Source organism: Ursus arctos, unplaced genomic scaffold, assembly GCF_023065955.2.
Source record: "Ursus arctos isolate Adak ecotype North America unplaced genomic scaffold, UrsArc2.0 scaffold_28, whole genome shotgun sequence".
NCBI classification, from domain to species: Eukaryota; Metazoa; Chordata; class Mammalia; order Carnivora; family Ursidae; genus Ursus; species Ursus arctos.
Genome location: NW_026622963.1, coordinates 29,949,806 through 29,971,138, shown reverse-complemented (window position 1 = coordinate 29,971,138; position 21,333 = coordinate 29,949,806). Strand labels below are relative to the sequence as shown.

Genomic DNA, 21,333 nt, shown 5'->3' with positions numbered 1-21,333 from the left:
TGACCAACACTGCTCTTAAATACCAGAACTCTCCTGTCTTGACTGTCTCCAGATCTAGGCCAAACAGAGACCCAAACCTATATTGAGCACTTACTAGGTGCCAGACCCATTACGTATGCTTTCTTATTTAATCTTTACAGTGACCCTGCCATAAGTTCTAGAATCTTCCTTTCACCAGCAATCGGCCTCCAGCCGTCTCCCCTCCTGAGGGTAGAGCCAGGATCCAAATTCAGATCAGGTTTCCTCTGCTGTCCTTTCTCTCTGCACCATACAGTTTTCCCCAGATGTCTTCCCCGCGGCCACCTCACACCCCGAAATCTCTTTTGTCCAAACAGCTCTCTAGGCAGGGGTTCTCCTTCCCAGCTTCCGCCAGTCAAAATCCCATCCCTCTTCCAAATCTTCCCTGTGTGCTCCCCTCCCCCTGGATAAATCTTTCTCAGACCTCCCATCGGTGTGACCTCTGCTTCCTGGGAATTCTCCCGGCCCCATAATGGGCTCCTACAGCACTTGGGACTTTTCTATACTTTACCGGGGCTTTTCGTATCCAAATTTCAGTAGAAGAGAGAAAAGACATTTATTGCACACTTACCTTGTCATAGGAGTTCGTGTCCTTTAATTCCGGAAATAGGACTTTTTACCCGCTGCATTACAGATGAAGAAATTGGACGCACAACAACCTGAAGGCATGGAATGAAATGCAAAACTAGAAGACAAGAAATAGAAATTATAGATCATTTCTCCCGTTCGGAAACTAGCACACCGCACAGGCGTCCAGCAAACGTTTGTGGAATGAATGAATGGATGAATGAACGAACGAATATTTGAAGACTGGCTTACATAAAAAACTTAGTGAGAAATGGTGTGGGTCAGAGATCTGAAGTACCCTGAAAAATACATATTCCAAGTACTTCATGGGATTTAGTGGCTGCAGAAAATCCCAAACATTGAAATAAGTAAAACGGAAGGGTTTCCCTAACACTTTCACAACTAAAAGTGTGGCTCCGCACACCCGGTATAGAAGAGGCATTTGCAATCTACAAAGTTCCCTTCTTCGGAAAGCTCTAGAACATCGACGGGTTTTGTTCCTAAACTTCGGCCGCGGGGGCGGGCTGGCGCCTGTCCCTTTAAGAATCTGGTCAAAGTCTTTTTCCTCGCCCCGCCCCGCCCCCTCGCGGTGCCGGCGAGGCCCGGGCGCCCACCCTTTTCTCCCCCTGCGGGCTGAACTACGGGTTCGGCCGCCCATCCGTCACAGAGGCGCCGCTTCTGATTGGCTTCGCGCCGGGAGGAGGGGCGGGAAGGCCTGAGAAACTAGTTTGTTGGCGGCCACCGGGCTGTATCTCAGCGGCAGCGCGCTCCGGCTGTGGGGAGCCGGGGGAGGGGAGCGGCGGCGGCGGCGGCGGCGGCGGCCCGGGCTGTGGAGCCTCGCGCGGGGCCTCTGAGCGCGGCTGACCCGGGACGACGAGCGCGGCGGGCGGCGGCGCCCCGAGCGGTGAGTGGCGGGGCCGGGCCAGGCTGGGCTAGGGGCGCCGGCCTCGGGCCGGTCTAGCCGCGCGCCCCGGCCGACGGGCTGGCACTTGTCACCACCTCCCCCCTCCCAGGTCGGGACCGGGAGTGCGGGGAGCTGCGCGCCCCACCGTGGGAGCCCCCGGCCGAGAGAGTCCCCGCGCGGCCGCTTGCGCCGGGAGCAGCGCCGTGGCTCGGGGCCCCGACCGCCGCGGGGTCTCGGGGGCTGGAGTCGGGGACAATGGTGGGGAGGGAGGGGGCTGGAGTCGGCCACCTCCTCTCCAGTCCCCGCGACTGCTCCCGCCCCGCGCGTGCCTGGGGACCCGGCGAGGGTATTTGCAGAGAGCTCCGGGCGAGGGAATGAATTGTTTTGTAAATGGATGTTGCGCGCGGGAGCTACTACTCTTTCCCTTGGGAGTGGTTGATTCATTGAGTCCGCAGACTCTCTTTTTAAAAAATTACTATCGATCCTGGAAAGAAGAGGCTGCTTGTGTTTGAGGATGTGAGCGGCCGGGCTCTGCGCCCGGGCTGGGCGAAGTCCCCGCGCACTTGACGCCGAGGGCCAGATGGCCGTCTGCCTCGTGCGGCGCGAGGGCCGGGGGGTTAACCAGGGCAGCGTCGTCCCCGCGAGCCCGGCCTGCGTCCGGCGTCCCGGTGCCCCCGGCCGTCCACGTCCTGCCTGACGGGGCCCCTTGTCTCTGTTTAGAGAGCTGTGGATTAGCGGAGCAGTGGTCACACGCTGTTAAGTCCCACCCATCTGCCCACCGAGGTGGCGCCACCCTAGCAGGTCCAGAGCGAGCCTTCTTCAGCCCGGCAGTCCTCTTCCCCACATCCTGCCCTGGCTCCTGAACCGCATTTGGGCACGCACCCCCTACTTTTCCTCCTCTAGTTGCTTGTGAAGCTTTTCCTTTGAGAGACTGTACCCCCAGGGGAACTGTACATTTTTGTGCTGCTGCTTCGAAGTCCCCAAGGTGCATTATCACTGTCTTTGTGCAAAGAAAAGTCTTTATAGAGACCCAATCAAAGGGATTGGGGTGGAGGCCAAGCCAGGCCCCTGCAGGTTTAATCTGGGCACTCTTGGGTCCTGCCAACTTGGTTTGAGCAGAGGAAGGACTCCCTGAGCTTTGGCCCTCCCCAGTGAGTCAGGGCAGAGAACACCAGGTGTCTGGGCCTTCTGGTTTCACTCTGGCCATGTGAAAAGTGAAGTTGCCAGTGGCACCGGGGGAGGAGGCAGGAACCCCGCGTTCTTATCGTGGACCAGCTATGGTGACGGTGATGTGGGGTCAGGCCCTTTGGGACCCTGGACCTCTGTCTCCCCCTTCATAGGTGGGACTGATGCTCACTGGGCCCAGGTGTGGTGTTAGGATTCCTAGGGGCTGTTGATAAAGACTTGCATTTGGGGGCTGGGGGCAGGTGGGGAGTAGGACACAAGTTCCACCCCCCCACCCCCCCGGGGGGCAGATTTGGTATCCTTCTGAGACCAGGGGTCCTGGGGTCCCCAAGCTATGCCTGAGGAGGGTGATGGAGTCAGTCTTCTGGGCCTGGCAGCTCTCTTGGTCTGGAGTCATTCCATTTGTCCGGAAGTGACTCCAGGGAGATTGTTAAAAGGAAGGTAGAGAGAAATGGTAGAAACCTTCATCCTGGGGCTGGGGCTGCAGCTGGATTTATGTTTGTGGTGCAGAGAGAGGAGCTATGGGTGAGCTGCACACTCAGCATCGGAGGCGGCTTCTGCAGCCTGATGCTCCTTAAAAGCCGCTCAAAACCTCTGGGCACCCAGTGTGGGCAGAGGAGAGCAGGAAGAAGGGGAAGATTAGCCAGGCCTGGGACTTCGCGGTCTGCAGCGAAAGCAGCTCACTTCTTAGCTTCTACCACTCTGATGCGCTAGGGAGCTGGGGAGGGAGTGTTACTGGGTGAGTGGTTTGTTCATGCCTTTGTTAATTGACTAATTGAGTCTTTGTCAGAAGGGTCTTGATGGGGGCCCTGTCATCGGGGAGCTCCTAGACAAGGGTGTGCTGGCACACGGATTGGGCCCTGCCACACGGACACACAGGTGTGTGCACAGTACCCCAGTGATAAAGGCAGCAAGGGGAGCTGAGGGGAAGGGATGGCAAAGGCTTTCTGGAGAGATGATGCCTTGACAAAGATGAGAATGGCATGGTGGAGCCCTGATTCCGGGCCCTAGGCAGCAGCCTTCTCCCACCACCCACCCACACTTCTCCCAGAAGCCGATTCCTTGCAGCCCCAAGGTAGGTGCAGGTTGAGATCTGGGAGAACGCAGATGGGCGTTGATAGAAGGGTTCATTTGAGACTGCGGAGTCAGCAGTCCCAGGAGTCTCCAGGAAGATGGATGGCTTCTGGCTGCAGTCTCTCTGCTCAGGGGGACCTGGGAAGAGCCACCCCACCAGCCCCAAAGACCACCCCATCGTCTAAGCCCTCATCCGTCCGGACCAGCCTGCAGTGTGGCTGTGGCCTGGCCAGGGAGGGGCGGACAGAGCTGGCAGGAGGAAACAGAGTGTCCAGACACAAATGAATTGGCTGATCAAGATGCTGGTTTTCATCTAATGTGGTAAATTTCATAATTGAATTGCCTCAGGCAGCCAGAGCTATTGAAGCTTTTTCCCAGCCAGAAAACACTTCATTGGGACAGCTGGGGGCGGGGGCATGTGTGCACCCACAACTTTTACTCACCTCAGCGCAGTAGGGCTTTCCCCTTAGTAATCTGGGTCTGTCCCCGGGTGATGGAATCCAGCCCAGTCTCCACAACAGGTTCCAGCCTCGTTCCTGGACCACCTGGCCCCTGAGCATCACTGCCCCTGTCCCAATGGAAAGGTCGCGAAAGCTGATACCTGTCACCTGCAGGCACTTGCCTTGCCAGACTGACTCCAGGTCCCTAGGCTGTGAGGATGGGGATGCTGGGAGCAGAGAGAGAGCTCAAAGATGGGAGGGCTTCCTGTTAAGTCTCTTCAAGCATAAGATCAGATGGGGGGAAAGAGCATGGGCTCAGGATTGGATTCGGATGCTGCTCATGTGTCTGTGATCTCTTGGGCCCTAGCCACCTCCACCCACCCTTTTCACCTCCCTCTGGTGCCAGGAGACTCTGTTCTTTCTCACTGCTGAACCTTTCCTTCTAAGCCCTGTCCATGCCTTTTGGAGGAGCAAAGGTAGGCACATATGGGTCATTGACTTGTTCTTCAGAGCGCTGGCTCTGTGATCTGAGAAATCCAGTGTAGTTGGGGAATTTCACCGTATTTCCTCACGGTCTCCTGCGCCCCTGGGATGTATACAGAGTCTGGACCAGGCTCTCTGGGCCACAGCTTGTTGCAGTGTGACTGAGGCCCAAGGCCAACGCCACCTCTTCACCATCCTCTGACAGTTGGAACGCTCACACCTGGAACGTGTTGGCAGAAAGAGCGCTTAAGTGGGGGTCGGGAAGTCCTGCTGTGCCTCTCCCTGGCTGTGTGATTTCATGTAGGTCCCCTTTACGAGCCTCAACTTGCTCTTCTCTAACGTGTGGATGCTCTTCTGTATGATGCTGCTATTAGATGTTTTGCCATAAAACCCCAGAAGTTCTTACAGCCTCTGATGTCATGTAATTTTATAGGCTTGAGTTCTTTGCCTAGCCTTCTTGGGCAGAAAGACAGAGAGAGCAGCCAGTGGAGTGTGGAGGGGCAAATTAGAAGTCAGGAGTCTAGACTTCCAACTCTGCCTCTGATGTGTGCTGTGGGGCTCTGGGTAAGTCGCTTTCCCTCTCTGGGCCTTAATTTTTCCTCCTGTAGAACAAGAAAGGTATACAGTAGGCAGGCTCCCAGTTTTCTTTCCTTTCTTGAGTGGAAACTGAGTCAGACTTTACCAGTTTCTCAGGCCTCCCTTGGCTCCCTGCCTCTGCCCACTGCCTTGGAGTCCAGGGCCCAGGTGTAAAGGGCCTACAGGCACTGGTGCCTGTGGATGAGGGGCTAGTGACGCCAGAGGACTGGGTCAAAGAAGAACAAAGCTGGGCCCAAAGGAAGGTGGCAGGTGGATGACTTGCTTCCCAAGGTTGCTCGGGCTGGTCCCAGGCACCCCTGCTCCAATCCCAATATGGATGGGGTGGGACCTAGCCCGCAGGTGTCCCCAGGGCCACCTCCAAGAAGAGAGATGAGCACAGATCTCCCAAGATTGGTAGGGTTTGTGAGGGAGCCCGGGGGGACAGGAGGAGGACGCGAGGCTCCTATAACCAGACTTTGCCAAGGAGGTGCCTGCAAGACCAGTTGGATCGCTCCTCCTGCAAGAAGGCGGGGGCTGAGCAGGGCCGTGGGAGAACCACGTCTCTGTTGCCAGAGGGAGGACCACACTGGCCTTGGGTGTCACTTCCCACCCACCTCTGCCTGCCAAGAAGATACCTTCTACTGTCAGCCGATCCTTCAGAGTAGGATGCAGGGATAGGATGGAAACAGAAAGCCTTGTTTATTTTCTACCTGTTCTCGTTGGGCCCCCAAGGAGAGAGGCTGACCACAGATCAATCTAGGGTGAATGGAATTAATTTCCTAATTACGATAAGAGGAGCTTTGCTCACTCAATTCCAGGATGAGCTGCCTGCCAGGTTTGCCGTTGGCCAGGCCAGATTTGTCTGGGCAGGAGCGAAGTCCAAGAGACACAGGAGCTCTTTTTCTAGAAAGCCATTACATCCAGCTTCCAGAGTTCAAGTTCTGCTGCATGCTAGCCAGGGTTGTGAGACCCTGGGCAGCAAGTCCCTTAACGTGTGAATGCCTCTGTTGTTCACAGCTTTGAAAATCCAAGGGAGAGAGCTGTACAGCTGCATTCATGTAGCAAGCTTTTATTTAGCACCTTCTGAATGGCTCATCCTGAACTAGAAACTGGGGGAAAAAAGTCAGGTTCAAAGAGAGTCCTTTCTTGGAAGTTCGGCCTCTGATAGTTGAGGCAGACAGGTAGTCAAGTGGTTGTGACACACTGCTGAAGAGTGAGTGGCATGGCAAGAGTCTGCCTCAGTTTCCCCACTGGTGAGGTGAAGAAGTAGACTGTTTCTAGCATCTCCATTCCAAATGGGTACAATGAATAATCTTTGCCATCTGTTCTCTACCAGGCTCTGGGATGCAGAAGAAAACAAGGCAAGGTCCCCACCATCCTGGAGCCCCTATTCAACTGGGGCCAGATAGACAAAATGAATACAGCTGCCGTTAGGGCTGCGAGACGTGGATGGGGAGGAAAAGGTCAAGGTGGGGACCGAGGGAGCCTAAAGAAGGCGACTCTGGGCTGGTGACCTTTGAGCCGAGACCTGCAGGACTGGACCGAGGCACCCAGGGGAAGAACTGAGGAAAGGCATGTGGGGCAGGGAGCGAGCGAGAGTACAGGCTGGAACAGCATGGGCCGCGGAGGGGGATCCAGCCAGAGATAGGCGGCAGGCATCATCCGCTGTAATCTTCTGATTCCTAGGGAGGCCAAGAAAAACACGTTCCTTTAAGCTGTTTAATTGTTTCCTTTAACTTCGGTAACACATCAGTTATAAATGGACAACATGAGAGAAAATGCAGCATGGCCTGGAAGTCCCCCTCATCCTTGGTATCTATCACTGGTTTGGTGTATACCCTTCTGGCCACCCTTTTTCTGTACAGATTTTGTGTTTCTGCCCACAGCTTCTGTGGCCCAGTGTGTGGTCGCACTTCTGCCCATCTTACAGCTACACAACACTCCCGTGTGCCCCAGTCACCGGTGTTCATCTCACCCTCTCCAGGGAGATGGTTAGGTCCTGTCTGACTCCCCCCCCCCCTTCCATACAATCCATGAAGTCCTGTGTGTCCTGGATCGTGCATCTTTGATTTTTATTTTTATTTTTTTTTAATTTATTTTAAAGATTTTATGTATTTATTTGAGAGAGAGAGAGCAAGCGAGCAAGAGAGCACAAGCAGAGGGGAGCAGCAGAGGGAGAGGGAGAAGCAGACTCCCCGCTGAGCAGGGAGCCCGATGTGGGGCTCCATCTCAGGACCCCAAGATCATGACCTGAGACAAAGGCAGCCGTTAAACCAACCGAGCCACCCAAGCTCTTTCTGATTTTTAAATGTTCATTGTCAAAGCTGAATGCCTTTCCCAAAGACTTAGGCAGGTCATTCACCCACCGATGGTGTCTGGGAGCCCATTTGCCCATATCCTCACCCGTACTTTATAATACTTGGTATTATCCACATTTTCATGAGGGGGCGGGGGGGATCTCATTATTCCTTTAAAACAAGCAAACCAAAAAAAAGTGATCCAGTGTATCCAGGCTTCCTTTTTTTGTTTTCATCCGTCTTTGTTTTTTCCAGAATATCGAGGTTTAGTAATTGCTGGCTCTGCCTCTGACTGGTCTCCTGACCTCCAGTGAAGCTTCATCTGTGAAATGAGGCCCTTTTAATCCCTGCCCTGCCCCCTGCCAGGCTGCTGTGCGTTGCCTGTGGTGCATGGGAAAACATTCCTGAAAGTTCATTTTATGCTGAAAAGTTCTGCAAACATCATGGGTTTTACTAGTGAGAGCCAGATATTTGAAGCCCGGAACGTGTGAGTGACTCTGAGTGTTTCTAAACAGCCAGTCTAGGGGAGGGGCTGGGGTGGCTTTAGGTGGGACGTCTGCCTGGCATCCCTCACGTGGCCTGAGAGGGAAGTCAAAGGGCTAGCTGGTAGGCGTGTTCCTCCCTGTCTCACCTGCAGGGATGAAGGAATGAGCCAGGAGGGCAGAGAAAGAGCTCTAGCCCGTCCCTAAAAAGGCTCTGAAAGGGGCATTGGTCACCACAGGCTGATCCCCCAGTTTAGCTGCCGGTTAGACCAAAGCCTTGGGCCCTTAGAACTTTATGGATTCCCATGTTTATTACTTTGGGGGTCCTCGTCTGTTTTCCTGTAACAGGAGGCTTTAAAACGAGAAAAGATAGACAAAAGGGCCCTTGTACTTGTTTTGGGGACAGAAGGATGGGGAAGCTCTGGTAGAGAAGGAAAGGAGTCTGGGGCCGGGGGAACCACTCCCATGTGGTTCCTGGGTGGCATCAGGTCCTAAGATGGGGAACCCGGGGGGCGGGCAGCCCTGTGTCCTGGGCCCCTAGAGGAATTCATGACTGCTGGGATTCCCATGCCCGGGGACACTGTAGCCAGGCTCTCCTGTCATTCCCCGAGTGGGCTCTAACAGCTCACCTCCTCTGCTCGAGGGGCGGCATCCAGGCTGGCCTGAGCCCTGCTGCCCTGGGGATGACCCACATGTAAGCCCTTCTGCTATTTCCCCCAGTACCCGACCTGGTTAGGACAGCTGCAGGGGATAGGAGGCCACAGAGAGGGAGGTAGACAGATGTGGGAGAGAGTAATAAAGAGCAGATGCACAAGGGGACCGTGGAACCCCCAAAGGGTTTTGGTAGGGGGCCTCCCCTCTCTGTACTCTGCAGCTAGTGAGCAGGAAGAGAGGAGGGTGGGGAGCCTGGCTGCTGGCAAGTTTTTGGGTTTTTTTAAGATTTTATTTATTTATTTGACAGAGAGAGACAGCCAGCGAAAGAGGAACACAAGCAGGGGAGTGGGAGAGGAAGAAGCATGTTCATAGCGGAGGAGCCTGATGTGGGGCTCGATCCCATAACGCCGGGATCACGCCTTGAGCCAAAGGCAGATGCTTAACGACTGCGCCACCCAGGCGCCCCTGCTGGCAAGTTTGTACGTTTTTCAGACATCCCCTGATGTCGAGGGTTGGAATTTTCAGGAAGGGAGTGAGGGGAGCATCTTGGGAGCTGATTTGGGGGTGGTCCACAGGGGGCAGAGGCCCGAGTGGGCTGCCCTGGCTGGGTGCCACCTGCTGCCAGCCTGAGCCCAGCTCACGGGTATTTCCCGGAGCTAGCGTGAGACCAGGTCACCAGGTTTCCTTTCAGGCCCTGAGATGGACTGGTGTATCTGTGCTGCAGGAAGTCACAGCTGCTATTTTTACCACTCCAACGAGGACTTTTTACTGGAAGGTACAATTACAAGCAAAATGTCAGGGTTTGGTTGGCCAGCCAAGCCCCGGGAGGCTGCCACAGGCTGAGGCAGGGGCCACGGCACATCGGGTGGTGTGTAAAGCAAGACACTTCGCACGTGGACACGTACCTCCCCTGGTTGCTGAGTGGCTTCCTCTGACCACTTGCAGGGTCTGGAGTTCTCCACTAGGCCAAAAAGAGGCCTGAGCTGGGTTTTGCCCGGATAATTACACCTGAACACCTTATAACTGGCTGGTCATGGGACTGAAGCTAACCAGCTAAGCCATTCCGTTCCCGAGTGCCCCGGAAGTTGACATTATTTTCAGTGAAATTACTGAGAGCCTTCTCTATGACACCTGCACTGCTAAGTGCTAGGAGTAGACATGAGTAAGACAGTCCCGGCTCTCAAGCATCACCTGTGCAGCGATTAAGGATACAGGAGGTGTGAATGGTCCCCAGACCCTTCGGACAAGCACCTGGTATGCTTTTCCTCTATATGCAGTATGGTCTGAGGCCAGGCAGGGCTGATTTTAGCTCCTGTTGCGTCATAACAAATCAGCACAAACTTAGTGGCTTAAGCCGTACCTATTGATCAGCTCATGGTACTGTAGGGCAGAAGCCTGAGCTGGCTGGACGAGCTTCTCTGCTTAGGGTTTTGGACCAGAAGTCCAAGGTCAAGGTATTGACTGAACTCTCACCCTGAGGCCCTGGGGGAGAGTCTGCTTCCTGGCCATTCAGGTTGTTGGCACAGTCGAGTTCCTGGTGGTTGTAGGACTCAGGTCCCCCTATCCTCTCTGGCTGTCATCTGGATGCTGATCTCAGCTCCTAGAAGCTGCCACAGTGTGTGCCAAGCGTCCCCCGCCACCTCCAGACCCGAAGTAGGGATATCAGATCCTCTCCTGTTGCAAATCTCTGGCATCCACTTCTGTGATCCGCTGGAGGAAACTGTGCTGTAAAGGGCTCTTGTGATTGGGTCAGGCCCACCCAGAAAACCTCTCTGTTTCTAGGTCACCTGATCAGTTAGCAACATCACTAATTATATCTGCAGATTCCTTTGCCATGTGGGTAATGTGGCAAGCACGCCATGTAGGTCACAGGAGTAAGGCCAGGGTGGAGATCAGGGGACCGGCCATCTTTGCACGTGCCCACCACAGGGCTCCTGCCACCAGGGGCTGCAGCCACAGTACGAAGAGCAGCAGCTCTCACTAACGGAGTAAGTTTTGTGTGCCTCGTGCTGCTAAGCTCTTTCCCTGGATTCTCTCCTTTAATTCCCAGGGTAGTACTTTGATGTGGGGACAGTTATTTTCACCCCCATTTTCCAGATGAGAAGACTAAGGCTCGGGGAATGTACATATCTGGGACCAGTCACTCAGGCGCGAACAGCGGTACTGGGATTTGGAAGCAGGGGCTTAGAGCCTAGCCACCTCGTTAGTTGGCGTTTCCACGTTGATCCCTGCGATTTATGGAACACTGTCCGGGGCAGGGTTGAGGGTTACTCTTTCCCATCTAGCACTTAAAATACTTAAATATGAAACATGTCAGTCATATTGCAAGTTAATACAGCAGACACCAAGAACCTGTCACGTGGGTTTGACAGATGTCTAGATCTTTCTGATGCTTACTGCAGTGGCTCTTGTGGTTAATCCACTACCCCTTCAGCCATGTTTACTAGCTTTGCATGTACTCTAGGCAAGAGAAATGCCACAGAATACTGTCCTCTAGGAGTCGGAAATTAAAATAAGGGCACAATATACAATGACCTGAAGGAATAAAGCGTGCCAGACAAAAAACACCACAATGCTATCGCAAAGACTCAATGGGTATCAGAACCTTCACTGCAGGAAATAAGACAAAAATGTGTATTTACTCACTGCCACGTTCCCAGTACACAGCACAGAGCCCTGCACATAGTAGGTGCTCAGATTCCTTATCCAGGTGATTTTTTGAGCATCATGGGTGTGCAGGGCGTGCACACTAGGTGCCAAGTCCAGAGAGGGTGTGATGTGGAGGTGAGACTTGAGGGCAGAAAGGGTGGAGGGGAGAGCTGGAAAGGCCAGCCTGTGTCTGTGTGCTTGGTGGCAGGGAGAGGGGCTCGGGCGGGCGATGAAGCTGGAGGGGGGACAGACTGAAGCCTCATTGAAACCTTCTGAGCAGGAGAGACTGATGGTCAGTAGCAAAGCATTTGGCCTCAGATTGCGGGGAGGGGGGACACATTGGGGACAGGGGCCCCTCACAGTCCAGTGTGCAGTGGGGAAGGTCTCACCTTGTCTCCAGCATAGGACTGGTGACACAAGGAACCCAGGAAGGAAGATTTAGTGGAACTTGGTGGCCACGCAATGTGCTAAAAATGTATATATGAATGAGTCGCAACTTCTGGGCACCCATGTATTTGGCTATAAATATACACACATATGTAATTTCAAGAGACCAAGAATTATCAGCTGCAAAGCCCAAAGGCAGCAGCCCATGCATGGCCCCTGTAGTTTGCTGTCTGAGGCCCTGCCCAGTACAAAGTACCCAAATCTGTTATTTTGGGGGAGAATGAGGGGGTCCTGTGGTAAGAAGAAAGTGGCTGGTAATGAGGGGAGGGGCAGGGCAGGCCGGAAGAAGGGAGGCTCTGGGGCAGGTGGGGAGGCCAGCCAGCCGTAGGGTAGAAGGTGCTGGCCCCTGTGACCACAGCTCCATGCACGCTGGGGAGGGGGCTGAGACTCGCAGGGGTGGGTGATCCTGTTGTCACCCACCCTGAGCTTTCCATAGAAGTTTTCCTCTGAGTTCTTAGCACAAACACAGCTAATGTGGAGGGTAAGTGAGTGCTGCTAACCCGGTGTTCTCCAAAGTGTGTTTAGGAGGACGCCCGAGAGTCTTTTAGGGGTCCCCAAGGTCAAAACTGTTCTCATGGAAATACCAAGGTGTTATTTGCCTTTTTCACTAATCTCTCCGAGTGCATGGCTTAGTGAGCTGATGTTTTCCAAATGACCAGATGACCTCCAGGCCACGCCGTGCATGAGTGGAAAATCCATTCAGGGTGCAGGATAGCCCAGGAGATCGGAATGTCACAGAGTACAAGAGTTCACGGGTTCACGCTCAGGTTCCACACTGCAGCTAATCTCTAAGAGACTACTGCTCGTCCGGTCTCGGTGTGATATCAAGTAAGAATACCCGAAATTATCTGAGAAGTCTCTTCCAGCTTCCTTCCTTTTCCAACAACCCATCCCTGTGAGGCTGGATTTTCTTCACGTTCTTCAATGAAAACATTTTACAACAAACATTTTGAGTGCCCAGAGCACCTGGGAGCCAGGAACCAGCTACCAGGCCCTGAGCCCAGCTCTCTACATGAATTTCCCCCCTTTAGTCCCTCAGCAGTCTGGCGAGGTGGGTGTGATGATTTTCACGCCCATTTGACAAATGCAGAAACAAGGGCACCGAGCATTTGAATGCCAGCACGGATCTCATATCACGGACGAGGCATTAGCAGCAAGAGGGGAGGTCCCAGGTGATGGTGGCTGTTCTCTGGGCAGGAGGGAAGGCAGGTGCCTCACAGGAAGCCTGTATCACAGGTCTGGTCTGTCCCCAGGTCGTCCACTGTGCTCTGCAGCAGGCACCCTTCCTGGCGGTACTAAGCCTGGCAGGGACACACACCTGCACACGCTTCCTCCTTTCCTGAAGCCCAGGAGGGAAGATGCAGGTTTGCTAAGTGGAACGGCGGGGGTGCTTGAGAAATCAAGGGTTTTCATTTAAAATACCGTCTCCTGTTCAGCTGCACACAGCATTTGTGGCCAGGAAGGTTCCTTGTCTTCATAAGCAGCCCTCCTCATGCTATTTGAGCAGGGACTTGGGAGAAAAACAGCTTTATTTTTATTTTTTTTAAAGATTTTATTTATTAATTTGACAGAGAGGGACAGCCAGAGAGAGAGGGAACACAAGCAGGGGGAGTGGGAGAGGAAGAAGCAGGCTTCCAGCGGAGGAGCCTGATGTGGGGCTCGATCCCAGAACGCCAGGATCATGCCCTGAGCCGAAGGCAGAAGCTTAATGACTGCACCACCCAGGCGCCCCGAAAAACAGCTTTAAATACTAAGGATGTGTGCAGTTTTTAAATTTTCTCTGAGCCTCAGTTTACCCATCTGTACAATTGGCACCTTGAAGAGGTGTCTTAAGGGTTAAGTGCAAAAATGCATTTAAAAGCCCCTGGCACAAAGGTTCATGTATACGGCAGGGTTTTAAAAAAGTGATACTGTATCTGGCACAGAATTCAGTTCAGAGGGGTGGGGGTCTCCCCTGTTCTCACCAGTGGCACTACTGTCAACCAGTTTCTTACCCAGCCTCCCAGAGGTAGTCTGTGCACATACCCATGGGTGTGTGTCGTGTCTGCGTGTTTATAGGTAGTCTGGTTTCTAGCAGACATAAAAGACAGCCTCCAATCCGCAGCACTTACAGTAGCATGGAAAGCCACCTGCTTTATATATATATATTTGGCTGCATAGTATTGCACTTTATGAATGAACCAAGGTTTATTTGACTAGGACTCTTATTTATGAACATCGAGGTTGTTTTCCAGCCTTTTGCTTGCAGCCAAACCTCATGTGCAAATGGGACTGAGGGCAAGGTTCCCAGGCGTGGAAATGCCGGGGCAGAGGGCACCTGCATTTGTCATTTTGAAAGACTCCGAATTGCTCTCCAGCTACACTTCCTTGCTCTCGGCCCTCAAGGGGAAGAGAAAAGACAGCTTCTATCTCAGGCTTTAGGAACTGAGGAGCGTTCTGACTCCAGGTCGACACCCATGCTGACGGCCCGAAGAAGAAAGAACGGGGAGAAAGACCCACTACCAGGAAATGGCCAGTGCTTTACTCTTGGTGTTTTTGTTGTTTTTTCCCCCCTGTTCTACTCTGCATATTCATTTTCCTCCTAGACTGTTGCTCCAGGTGGCTCATTGAAAGTGATATCTAGGCCAGAGTGTTTTTAATGGCTCCATCTGTGGGGCCCTGCGAATCTTTTAAGGGACCAGACAGGAAAAGAGACAGCCTCCCTCTGGGTCCCCAGCCCCCCTCTGTTTGCCAAGGGCCAGGCCAGTCCTTCTGAAGAGGGAGGAGCCCAAGACCATGATGCAATGTTTGCTTTGGAGGGGACTTTTCTCTCTGCCCCCTTTGTTTCCCTCTGCCGCACTCTGGATAAGTGAAAGGAAACGAGTTATTTCAACAGATGGGTTAGCCCGAGTGCCGAGTTCTCCGTCGCCTCTCTGATTAGAGCCGTGGTGTCCATTTCGTTGGCCCTGCTCCCAGCTGGAGCAGCAGCTGGCCTTGCAGGCTCCCAGCTTTGGGGGCCAGAGACGGTCCCCCACTGAGCTGAGGGGAGCAGGATGTGGTACCTTCTGTCCGTCCTGCCCTGATGAACTTGGTGCTGTCTACACCACCACCCCACTTAGCTGTAAGAAGGCACTTTGTTGCAGGGGCAGTTTAAGCACGGTAAACAGAACTTTTAGGACAATAGGACATCGAACATCTGTGATTGTTCTCCACAGATTTCATCCCTAGAGAATACAGTAATTCAACATAAGCAACACAGTTATCGTTGGATAAAAATTTTTAGGGACGCCTGGGTGGCGCAGTCGTTAAGCATCTGCCTTTAGCTCAGGGCGTGATCCCAGCGTTATGGGATCGAGCCCCACATCAGGCTCCTCCTCTCCCACTTCCCTTGCTTGTGTTCCCTCTCTCGCTGGCTGTCTCTATCTCTGTTAAATAAATAAATAAAATCTTAAAAAAAATTTTTTTTTTTAAACTGTGGATGAGTGACCTAGATGGTGGTTGTATATTTCACAGACACTGAAAATTACATTTGGCAACCACAGAGACACTGCACTGTTTGAGGAGGGAGCCAGGAGACTGTGGATCCCAGCGCCTGTAGGCAGCAGGCACTCCAGTAACCTTGTTCAATGGTGAATGACGGATAGGAATTTGGAAACTATGTAATTAGGTAAAAACAATGTAAAATAATCTTATTTTACTGCAACAATGTAAACTGGGGATAAAAGGAGAAAAGAAGCCAAAGTGAAAATAGTTACTCTGTTCTTAGTGTTTCTAAACCTTATCACTTTCCCCCAAAACCTTTTTAGATCTTTTTACCCCCATTGTGCTTACCCCTCCCATAAATGTTAATACCAGATATACTGTAAGTCGATGTACTGTGTGTGTATCTGTGCTTTGTGTATAAAAAGAACAAGAGGGGCGCCTGGGTGGCTCCGTCGGTTGAGCGTCTTTGGCTCAGGTCAAGATCCTGGGGTCCTGAGATCGAGCCCCACGACCGGCTGCCTACTCAGTAGGGAGCCTGCTTCTCCCTCTGCCCCTCCCTCTGCTTGTGCTCTCTCTCTGTGTCTCATATAGATAAAATCTTAAAACACACACACACACGACTTTCATCCCCCCCCCCCCCCCGCAAGAACCAATTTTGGCCCCTTAGGGCAGTGTCCCCAGCCACAACCTCCCTGTCCCCTCACCCTCAGGAAAACACCTTTGTTCGGGGTTGTAATTCTGAGGGATTTACATCTTTCATATCTTTGGCTTCACTCTTACATTGTCTTTTTGGTAAAAATGACTGAGCTCCTGGGTGTGCCTCTTGGCCTGTCTCGCTTGGACCGTGGAGCTCGTGCCACAGGATGACAGGGCTCTGGGCAGAGCACAGGGTGCTGACTGCCCAGGGCTGTAGCTGCTGTGGGCTGGACTTGTCGCCCAGACGGACCCTCCTGAGGGTCTGCTTCTCTCCTGAGCAAGATGGCCTCTCCCAAAACACAAAACCTTCCTGGAGCGGAGCTGGCAAAATCCTTCCATTGTTTTTGAGCAGCTGAATGAGGCATGGGAGACTGTTAGATCCTTTCCTTGAGGCGGCCTCACTCAGCTGGGTGTCCTCACCTGAGCAGGACACACAGAATGACCCTAGAGGCTGCTTTCTCACTAGGACCCTTTGCAGGGAAGGAGAAACGCGTGGGAGAAAAGGAAGTGCGTTACCCACATCGGACATCCTGGGGCTTGGAGGCTTCATTCTCCTCGAGAAGGCACTGCCCTGGGTGCACGGAAGCTGGTTGACAAGGGTGACTCCAAGGGGTAGACAGAAGAGAGTGTCCGGTGGCTGGAACCCCAGGCTGCGGCCCCCAGCTCTCTTCTGTCCTTTTGGGGTGTGGGAAAGAGTGGGAGGGATCTGTACCGCGAGCAGCTTCGTGACGTTGGGCACACAGTACAGTGGTGGGAGCTCATCGCCCAGCATCCAGCCGGGGACATCCAGGTGGTGGTTGTGCCTCAGGCTGCGGGAGGTGGGTGAGTTAGCACAGAGAGTGCCCAGAACAGTGCCTACGATGTAGCAAGTACTCGATAACCGCAATTCAGTACGTAGTACTGTTCCTGCCCTTAATCCCGGAGCTCGTGTTCTCACGTCCAGATGACAGAAATCGTGGTGCGTATGGTGGGGCTGTACTGGCACTCGTGGGCGAGTGAAGCCGTGGGCCTGGTTTTGGCCAATGAGATGGGAGCACAAGTGCTGTGTGTCTTCCAGGCCAAGCACTGGGTTGTCGGTGCTGCACGTTCCAGAGCGCTCTCCCTTTTCCCATTGGCAGTGACTGATGACATGGTGCTGCTCTGTCGTCGGGGTCCCTGGGGCTGACGGTGATGACAAGAACACTCCCACACTCCCCTCGCCGCTGCCACCGAACCATGATGCATGTAGTATGAGCCAGAGAGAGACCGCCGTCCTCTGAAGCCCCTGATATTTGGGGATGTTGATGCAGCGTAACCTAGCCCATCCTGATTAAAGCAGACGGTCCCGATCGATCACGTCGGGCTTGCTAATGGGGATCGCACCTTCTGTGTGAGATGCCCAACACAGCAGAGGCCCACGGTAGCCATACATTTGGTCTGGCTCCCCTCCTGGCCAGAATTCCCTGCCACGGCTTTGCAACAAGTGTGGCTTCATCTCCCAGCAGGGTTGCACAACCTTGACCCCTTACCTCCTGTCCTCTGCTTCCTCTGGGAAGGCAGAGCCTGTTGCCCTGGGGAAGCCAGCACAGCGCCACCCCCGAGCCCTTCCCCAGTAATTATAGCGCCCCAGCTTCCCGGCCGCAGAGGCTGCAGCAGCCTGCAACTTGGCTATCAATCATGGAAGCCAAAGAGGCTGGCCTTCCTCAATTGTGCGTCACTTTTGGGGGCATTAAGGGAAAGGGCTGGAACACGTGGAGAAGGCACTGAAGCCTTTGCCCACCCCTCTGGGTCTCCCTGGACCTCCCTTCCCCTTCCAGGCTTGGGCTGCAGGTGGACAGTGGGCCATGTGTAGGGAAGCCTTAGGACTCACTGCCCACCAGGGGACACACTGTAGGGGGGAGCCGGGCACATCTGAGAGGGTACAGCGCACTGGTGATCATGACCTCAGAGCCACTGGCAAGAGAACCGGATTGTCCCACAGTGTGGTCTGCCAGAGATCTCGAGGTGGCTGGGATTCTGCCCTGTGGGGAGATGAGTTCAGAGGCATGCTGGCCTGCTGTCTCCCTTCCACGGGGAGCCAGCTGATGCAGGGTCATGCTGGTACCGCCTAAAGAGGGACCTCGTTTGTAACCCAGCGCTGTATGAAGCAACACCCTCCCCCCTTCCCCGAGCCATGCTCTGTTATAAACCACCCTTGTAGCTAAGCCATTCCCCTGCAGGAGGGATGGGGTGAGGCTGTGGGCTGGGGTGGGGCAAGGTTGCATCCAGCCGAGTAACCACATTGAGCGGAAGATGTGTGTTACACAATTCTCGTGACTTTACTGCAGGTTTGAGATCTTTCAAAACAGAGATGGAAAACAAAATCAAAATAGAGACACAGCAAAAAAATAGAAATAGTTCTAATCTTTTGCGTTTTAAATTAAAAACGGTACATACAATTTTTTGAATGTATATAAAGTTTTAGTTTTTTAAAGAAAGGACTGTTGAAAGGCAGAGGCATTTAGGGAAAGGACCCTTTGTCTGATGACGCACTTGTATCTAGAATGATCTGTGCCTCTGATCCAGTTACTGTGGTCATAGTGATTTTGCTTTCAATTAGCAATTAGATTTGTGTGCTTTGTAAGGGGGCTTAGTTTGCTTTCCACTTGAAAAGGTAGACCGGATACCCCTGCACCCTGCAGGCTCCCTGAGGGGCTTGGATCCCCAGATGTGGGGGTGGGGCAGGGCAGGCACTTGAGCTGCCTTGTCACGTGGCCACCCCGAGATTCCCCGCCTGGGAAGCGTGTTGCATCACACAGCTCAGCGCATATGTGGTGTTAATAGCATTTAACTCCTTCATTTTTACAGTTCCAGGAGACACCCAGGTCCAGCCGGCCTCTCACCTTTGGTGTTTTTTCTCATCACAGAAATATTACATAATCATTAAAAATCAAACAACTTATAAATGAATAGAATAGACAGTGAAAATTGCGTCAGTCAAAGCAGAGGACAGGGGCACCCGGCTGGCTCTGTAGGTGGAGCATTCGGCTCTTGATCTCCGGGTCGTGAGTTCAAGTCCCATGTTGGGTGTAGAGCTTACTTAAAAAAAAAAAAAGCAAGAAAAACAAAGTGGGGGTAGGGATGGAGTAAGGCTCAGGGGTGTCTGTTCTGTTCTTTGCTCGGGGACAGGGGTCATGGGGGCAACAATACTAAACAGCCCATGGAGGGAGCATGACCAGGCCACTCGAAATGCCCATCATTTATTGTCCCATTTGTTTCTCAGTTGTTTTTCTTGTCACTCTGTGGTTGAAAAAAACAGACCCAGCGAGACGAATTAACTTTCCCAACGGCACACAGTAATGGCTGCCTGGTCTTCAGCAGCCCTGTTCTAACCAGTGGCCTTGAGGACCTGTGATCTCTCCTCCGCTTTGTCACGGTTGTCCACATAGCTGGGGCAGAACACCACCGAGGAGCGTCTGCAGAGTACTTGCCGCCTCTCCCCACTCCTGGCCCTCCCCCATCCTGCTCGCACGTTAGCCTTTGTGTGATGAGTGTGTTGCGCGGCCCAAGAGCTGAGACGTCGCCATCTTGGTTTTTTGGCCTTCAGCATCGCCTGCAGCAGGTGCTCAGTCAGGATTTGTCTCGGGTTTTGTTTTTTTTTTTAAACATTTTATTTATTTATTTGACAGAGAGAGAGACAGCCAGCGAGAGAGGGAACACAAGCAGGGGGAGTGGGAGAGGAAGAAGCAGGCTCATAGCGGAGGAGCCTGATGTGGGGCTCGATCCCATAACGCCGGGATCACGCCCTGAGCCGAAGGCAGACGCTTAACCGCTGTGCCACCCAGGCGCCCCTGTCTTGGGTTTTGAGGTTTGGTGATGTACGACCTTTGCAGTCACCAGGGTCCTGTGTCTGGTACCCCAGTGTGGACTTGCTGACCGGGGCCCACCTGCTGCAGCTGGGCTGTGCAAGGTGAATTCCTCGCTCACAGGTCTGGCACCTGGGCTCAGATGCCTGGATGGATGGGGAACAGCCGGCCACTCTCTCTCCCACATGGCGGGCTGGCGCCTCATCACGGTGTGGTGGGCTCACGTCATCTGGCTTCCCCTCGAGTGAGCACCGCAAGAGACGGGGTGGAAGCCTCCGGTCTCTGAAGGTCTGGGCCCAGCAGTGGGCCCAGGGTCTCTCTGGCTCCATTTGGTCAGTCACAGTGCAGCCACAGAACCCGCTCAGACACAACGGGAGGGGACGTGGACCCCGCCTGTCAGTGGGAGCTATGTCACAGTTCGTGGGCATCTTTGGTCCTCCTATAGCCCCACGTGACTGTGCCCCTGGCCTTTCTCTTCCCTGAGTGGGGGCCAGCCTTGTTTCTGCCTAGCCTTTGTGTTTGCAGTTCCTAGAACTAGGAACCTAGAACCTTCCTTACCCTGTTGTCACACCCTGGCCCCAGCTCATCGTTGAAGCTTCAGCTCACATGTCCCCTCTTCACAGGGGCCTAAGTGACCCCACCGTCTTGTCACCGTGGCCCACTGCTGCTTTATTTTCCTCACTCACTGACCTGTCTCCTCACTGCTGTTCTGTCCCCCCCGCCCACGGGATCCCAGAGTGCAGCCCCTGGGGGCAGCACCCTGTGCCTGTCCATCACCTCCTCCCACACCCGGTACGCGGCACGTGGGAATTGCTCAGGGAGCTTATGGTTGATGAGTGAGTTGGAGCCACATGACTTGCAACCCACCATCTGGGCCCTGGGTTTTCCCGCTCCCTCCGGCCTCCAGTGAAGATCAGAGCTTACATCCTCATTTTGAGGAGCCGGACTCCTGGCTGGTGGAGGGAGGCGGGGAGGGGTTAGTGCTATGGCCAAATGCAGTCAGGCCCTCTGGACAGTGGCACCGACAGCAGGGTTTTTTTTTGTTTTGTTTTGTTTTTAAAGATTTATTTATGTATTTTAAAGAGAGAGCATGGCGGGTGGGGCAGAGGGAGAGAGAATCTCCAGCAGACACAGAGTCCGACAGAGAGCTCCATCTCACGACCCTGAGATCATGACCTGAGCCAAAATAGTCGGATACTTAACCAACTGAGCCACCTGGGTGCGCCCCGCCCCCGACAGCAGCTTTGATCATCCGTGGTGCAGTTTTTCTCTGAGAAAGGAGACCTTTAGCTTTCCAGGGCTGGGATCTTCAGAGTGCATGCATGGCGAGTTTCTTCTGGAGGTCTTACCCCCTTGGTGACTGCGTTTCCTGTGCGTGTAGTTGCCTTTCCAAGGGCGCTGGGAGAAGTGAGCTGGGCACATTGTCGTCGGTGCACTTTTACCGCCTGTGTGCAGGAGCGGAGGTTGTCGGAGGTGAATCAATACCTCTCGGGAGGATGACAGATCGCCAGTCGGGAGCGTGGCTCTTACTTCATGTGCCTTCAATCCATCAAGGCCCGGGAAGATGCTTAAGTA

The 21,333-nt window shown here is 53.6% G+C and overlaps 1 protein-coding gene across 1 annotated transcript in view; it reads left to right on the top strand.

The window, feature by feature from the left end:
* The first annotated feature begins 1,402 nt into the window (after positions 1-1,402).
* Positions 1,403-21,333, top strand: part of KLHL25 (kelch like family member 25) — a 35,053-nt gene continuing 15,122 nt past the window's right edge. Inside the window, exon 1 of the mRNA XM_026510430.3 lies at positions 1,403-1,489. The gene's annotated coding sequence lies outside the window, so the exon portion shown is untranslated. The remainder of the gene's footprint in view (positions 1,490-21,333) is intronic.